The sequence below is a fragment of the Atractosteus spatula genome, chromosome 18, assembly GCF_055471065.1.
Source record: "Atractosteus spatula isolate fAtrSpa1 chromosome 18, fAtrSpa1.hap1, whole genome shotgun sequence".
Lineage (NCBI taxonomy): Eukaryota > Metazoa > Chordata > Actinopteri > Semionotiformes > Lepisosteidae > Atractosteus > Atractosteus spatula.
In genome coordinates this window covers 5,024,862-5,031,902 of record NC_142723.1, presented here as the reverse complement: position 1 = coordinate 5,031,902, position 7,041 = coordinate 5,024,862, and positions in this window count along the sequence as shown.

Genomic DNA, 7,041 nt, shown 5'->3' with positions numbered 1-7,041 from the left:
TCTTGCTTTCACCCAAGCAAATTGTTGTTGTTCTTATTGTGAAAAGTGCAGTGCTAAGTGGTAGCTCTTTAAGTAAAATAAAGGCACAAGAAAATCTTAATGGGCATTGCAGCCTTAATATGACATTAAAAAAAGAGATTCAAAACATAAGCAAAGCATGTGCTGTTGTGTTAAAAGTTTTCAAAAAGGACACCCATACAAAACTGAAACTTCTCTCTGCTGTGAGCCATAAGATGGACATACCTTGACACTAATCTGTCAAACTAGATGTTGCACAGAATCCTCTACAGAAAAATAGCAAATAAGAAAGGACAGAAAATGCCACAGGGATTTTAAGATACATTTGTTCTGTCAAATCTCCCACTCTTTTAATCCACCTTACTGAATAATCATTTCACTTGGCCACTTGTTCTGTGAGGTACTGACCACCCCCATCTCATCTTCTATCTGTGTAGCATGTTGACAACCTACTGAGCAATACTACACAATGTTTTTCCTGAACACTTTCTCTCTATTCTTCCTATTATGGTGCAAACCTTTCTGCAACATCAACAGTCCCGGTAAAAGACAGACACCCCATGCCAGGACTTAAAAATCAGAAATTAAGTCCATGATAAGTTTTCTTTAAATTGTCTACAGCATTGGAAACGAAGCATAAACCAACTGCAATTCATCAGTTTTTCTCCCAAAGCTCCAAACAATTGCTAGTCAAAACTCCACCATAATGTTCCAGCCCAGCCAAAAAATATGGCACTTTTCAAATCAAAAGAAATAAAAGCAAACAAAATTCAGCATTGTATTTATATTCTTCAAAAGGAGTTATTCCGAAAAGAACCACTTTTCTGTCTCCTTTGAAAATGGTTTCTGCAGAAATTAAAGCCAGGGAAAACCCCATTTAGTGTTTCCTTCTCTGTAATTATGACAGAAAAACCTGGAACACGTCTGAGATTCTCTTTGTCTCAGTGTATGTGTTTATTCCACCGCCTGTGATGTGGTCCTACTGTAACAACAGAACCACAAAATGCTTCAGTTTAACTTGTCCAGTTTGCAAGGAAGTTCACTAAAACGTTTTTTTTCTGAGACACCCCTAATTAATAACACATTGTTTGTCTACCCACAGACAGTATTGATGTAGTACTGGGGGAAACGATGATTGGTCCCCTGAGATGATAAATGTAATAGCCTAAAACCTTTGACTTTTTTGCATGTACTATTTGAGAGAGTATGTCAAGGCTGTGAATTACAGTAAGAAAAGTCAGTTTTCAAGTCACCAGTGAAGGAATACTTATTTTCATAGCATTCCGCTGTGCAGGGTTTTTTTCACATGCTTCTTTATTTCTTATTTAATTTAAACCACAGAAAATCCCTATTATAAGTCTAAAACACAGTCCTATTTGACAAACAAAAAAGAAATTCCTGATGGCTAGTTGTTAAATTGAATAGAACTGCTCCATGAGGTATATAATTTAGCACAAGAACTTCTTTAGTTTACCTATATTTTTAAGTCATTAGAGAGATAAGATAAGATCACTTTATTGGCCATATACAATTTCTTGCATTAGGAATTTGTCTTTTCACATACCCCAGCTTGCTCTCCATGAGGCACACAGACAGGGAGAGAAGCTTGGGGTCAGAGCGCAGGGTCAGCCATTTATACGGCGTCCCTGGAGCAGCTGGGGTTAAGGGCCTTGCTCAGGGGCCCAACAGAGTAGGATTCCTCTGCCGGCCACGGAATTTGAACCGGCAACCTTCCAGCCACAGGCGCAGATCCTTAACCACAGTGCCTCCGCTCCACCATTAGAATGTCAAATGTCTGCCGATGTGCAATGCAGAACACAAAACTGCAGGCTCTAAACGGAACCTTGATGTAAAACCTTGATGACCAGGGGTGCTATTATGTTCACAGGATTACAGATCAGTCCTAAAGTAGAGTTTGGGGACCTTAAAAACCCTCAGGAATGGGCTTGGGTTTCACTACCCTGAGCACAACATAAAAAAAAATATTAAAGGCATGCAGGATTCCTGGTTATATTAACTCACCATATAACAATATTGATCAAAATGGAAATATAGGTCCAAAAACCATGAGGAAGACTGAAAAACAAAAACTGTGTTGCGTATAATTTCACAGAGCCAACTGCTTCACATGAACAATGAGGAAGTTGGAGGAGTGGAGAGCTACATCAGTGGGCAATGGCTATAACGAAACAAGAGAAGCTTAATTGTATGCTGAACAGCAGAACGAAGGGAAAAAAATGTTCTATCTTCAGGTGTGGCCACTCACAACAGCCAAAACGCGTTTTTTATTTTCTTTCAATGTGTCCATGTAGATTTAGCCTTTACTTGTTTCTCAATAATTTAATGAAGACAGTTGCTGTTTTCCAAATTTACTCATTCAAGATTTCTTTCCAAAATTAGCTGCAAAGCACTTTTATACTAACGCAGCTGAATACAGCAGATCAAATACTGATCATATTTCATTTAATCCAAAGCTTGCTTTTCAACATTTAATAAAAACAAGAATTACATGATGCCTTCGTAGGGAGGGAATATATACAGCATTTTTTTTTTGTTCTTTGGAACATCAATGTATATATTATAACATATTTATTAGGAATATAAGAGACACCAGACAAAAAAAAAAAGAATAATTCAGTACAGACAAGGTTCACCCAAGTACACTTCTTGGTTTTTCTCAAAATTACACATGGGCTTGACATTAACCTGTAGATATTAGATGCCTACAGTTTAGGAAACTTGAAGAACCAGAACAAATCCAGAATCTTATAAATGTTTGTTCAGTTCTTTTCTAAAGCATACGTTGAAACCCAAATCAAGATAGTAATCTGGATTGGTTTGTAAACTGGATGAGACCACAGTAAGGAATAAAAATGTGATCTAGGGGTAAACACATTACTTCCGCATTACCAGCTTCTAGCCTTATCTTGGTAGATCTCAGAAACTAAGAGGTTTAAGGTTGCATCTGGCCAGTACTGAGATAGGAGACCTTGTTACTGTTGCAAGTGGCATTGCTGGTCCTCTTTCCTCAAGACCAGGATTTCCGACCAAATGGTGATTTAGGATGCTGAGCTGTAGGATGTCCTATCCATAGCACTGCTCATTAAACTGGGTTCCTGACTACTCAGGTAATAAATCATCACATGATGCTGTTGGTAGAGTAGGGGTGTTAACACTGATGTCTTGGCTGACCTGTACTCTGTGCTTGCACAATCCGGCCTCCCTACATTTCTTTCTTAGTTTAGCTGACGATGCAGCTTCTCACTTCTTTACCTGGTCAGCTACCTAGGATGACTTCTGGAGCATGATGGTGTTACGAGTCACTCAGGTTGCTGGTGAACTTCAGTGCTGTTGGCATTCCCTCCTATTTTGGGAGGCCTCTGGAATGTTAAACGCTACATTAACATAATTAATCAACCTGTGCTACCGAAAACTAAAATAGAACAAATATGAGATATCCAGTCCCCTTTAGAAAAGTGGTACAGAGTTGGAGAAGAAGCTAGAGCTTCCTTTAGTCCTTGTAGCTCAGCCTTACACTCAGCTGGCTCTCTGATTACCGTTAACATATTTAGAAACAATAGCTGCTGTGGGCCCTGGGGCTGAAGACTGGCTCACATACTTTACAGACCATACAAAGAATCCCTGAGCATCCTGCACAAGCAGGCTGCTTTAGAAAAAAACCTTTGTATGTATTTTTTTATATAAAGTCAGACTTCACTTATCCAAATATGCATTTTATATTAATATTACAATGGAGAGACATTTGTTTCACTGTGTAGAATCTGGGGTTATGCCAACTTATTTTCATCTGTCATATTTAACCACTTTAGCAGTACTGTATTTCCAATAGAGAACTGTAGCATAATGCACTCTCTGCGTCTGCTGAAAATCAAGGTCTGGTCTATTTCTACATTATTGTTGTGCAATGTTGGATTTTTTTTTCCCCAATACAAGTATGTTAAACATTCCAAAGAGCAGAGAAAGAAAATTCAAAGCAAATATAAGGACTGACTTTGCTCTAAGTAACAGCTTTTTTTTTACTGTGGACGGAGTAGGATTCTTAACTCACTTCACATGAAAAAAAAAGAAAAAGAATATCTAAAGTGAATAATGTTAAAATCTGATCTTCCAAAGCAGGATCCCAAGTGAACGAATATTACAACCAAAGTGAATAAGCAGATTCAATTTTCCCCCGCTGTTTTTCACAAGTAGTTCACTCTGATTCACTGATTAGTCATTGGCAAAGCCTTTTACTTTTTTCTACATCAGTCCAAAAACATTCAGAATAAGGGACCAACCACCATACATAAGGTTTTATCTACACAGTATATGTACATATCAATATACAGTATATGCCTACATATTTCCAAAAATAGCACACAAGTATGATATATATTAGGAAATGAAGGACTATTGGGATATATTAGGAAATGAAGGACTATTGTTCTAAATCGATTTCTGTTGGCCACAGAACTAAGAGAAAGCAATTTCTCAACTGTTGTATAGTACACATTCAAACACACCACATTTCCATTAATCCTATCCAGTTCTCCAAGGCATAAAACAGTTCTCAGATCTTTGTAGTTGCTGACAAGGTCTGAAGAAAATAAAGTTGTTGTGTTTATTAGAGAGATTTGTGGACATTTTTGTGGGGAAGTGGATTGCATTCAGACGGGCAGATTCATTTCACAGGAATTCAGTGGTGACTTATTAAGGATGAAGGATCCAAGAGAGGATTAGGAGAAGGCGGAGAAGGATTTTTTATAGTTGTTGCTTGAAGGAGGGTGGGGGGGGGGGGGGGGGGGGGGGGATGGTGTTGGTGGGGGTGAGTACTAATCTGAACTACAAATGAAGCTTCCAAAACATTTTACATTTTACCCCAGTTTTAACAACAAGCATTGTCAGGGCTCTTTGAGAAACTATCAGGGCATGGTTTTCAAAAGTAGGAGGAACCTTAAAAAAACACGGTGAAAAAAGACCCCCAAAGAGTCTACTGATCCCAGAAAAATATGGGCCAGGGAGACAGCCCCTTCAGCCTGGTTTCTCATGCTTGTTTTTTCTGCCCTCTTTGTGAAGAGCTTCCAAAGCAAAACAAAACGCCTGCTTCTTCTCCCTTCTGCTAGATTTACAGTCCGGAGCTCCACGGCTGACATCTTGAACAGAGACTGCAAGACTTCCCTCCGTTCTTCCGAGATCTCTTCTGATGGGGCTTTTTTTTTTGACAAACTTGACAATTGCTCGGTTTGTCTAAAGTTGTTTAAGGCGGTCACATTTCCACTCTACAGTTACACTGGCAAAAATGCATACTGTACTTTATCCAATCAGAAACTGCAAAATTGATTAAACTGTTTCATGGATGAAAGAGGGGAGAGTCTTCAAACAGATTTTACACCCTGTCCTGACAATATTCTGCAGAGAGCAATGCAACATATGTATATCAGGAATTACCTAGTACTTGTTACATTTGTAGCAGCCTATGTATAATTTATTGTGTTCAGTGGACACAGGCAGGCACTCAGTTGATCTCCAGCTACAGGAAACAAAACACATATACAGTACATATAAGTGTTTAAAGACTTCACGACTGACAGTAGCATGGAATGGCTGAAGGACACTGAAATGCAAGTGGCTTTGAGAGTAGAAAAATCCTGATATAAATGCACATTGGGAAAGAGTCTGTGTCAATTTCCCAACAAACTGCACTTACAATCATTTGTACAGTACCAATGTTTGTGTCTGTATGTAGTTATTTTAAAAAATGAAGTGTCCAAAGCTGTTGATAAGGAACTGTGAAAATCTCCAAGTTATACTTCTTTTCTTTCACAGGAATTTACCCCTTTATCAACATTGTCCTTTTTTCCCCTCATAAACATGTCCAAAACTACAAATAAGTTACAATAATATTTGACAGACTCTGCACAACTTTGATAAATATATATACTGCTGGTTATTCCCAAGTGAGCTCCCTAAAGGTGCTCCTTAATTCAGCCAGTGCAGTAACGTCTCACTACTCCACCTGATCTATTTTAAAGGTAATATGGACAGCGAGTAAAAAAAAAACTCAGAAGAAACTGAATTTAGACCCTAATTCTAAGAAGTGGAAAAAAAATAATAGAGATGTCACTTAGAGCATCTGTTTTAAATAGTGTGTCTATTTCTCAAAAATAAATGAAGTACAGTATCTCTGATAGAAGAAATTGTCTTTGTTTGAATGGAATGAAGTCACATAGGAAAATTCAAAGGAGAATTTCTGGCTTCGTCCGAGAATCTTGTCACTGTAATGAGGTCTCCAGTATGATGCCTTTCAGAAAGCCTTCAAACAAGCCTATTATTGTTGTGAAAACGACATTCCCCAAGTAGCTGGGTTTTGGCACCAACTCACTGGCAGAGTTACATACCGCTTGTCTGGGCCTCTTCAAGGTTCTGTCTGCAGGGATAGCAACGTTTCAGCATTCTCTAGCTGGTATGCCTGAATCTCCAAAGTGCACTATAATCTGCCTGCAGACGCTGCTCTATGTAAAGATCAATTTGATTTATCTGCGAGCTGTAATAGCTAGCTGCTTCCTGGTTTATCTTTAACTTTTACTTTTTGCACACTCTGGCTGCAAATAAGGCAATGAAATGAGCTCAGTGGCCCCCTCTCCTCAGATCACTATACAATATTTGGAATATACATATTGCATGAAGGAAAATACAAATCATTAATTACTACTTCATCCAGACTGCAACGTTTAAAATGAACTTACTAAAATAACGCGTTAAACACCGAAAAAACAAAAACAAATATTTAATAACGCCCTTAACGAGTGGTTCAGAAAATAAAACGTCGTCTTGCATTTAAAACTCTTTGGTTTCAATTCTGCACCCACGACGTTCATGTCTCGTATGCTCCCAGTTCTAAGACACGACCTCTTATCCCTCCCCTAATGGGTGTATGCTCTTGTATAAACTCCGCCTGGAGATGCGTTTTCTTTGAACGACAAGCCAGTGCTGTGCAGAACAGAAAATTCGTACCGCCCATCT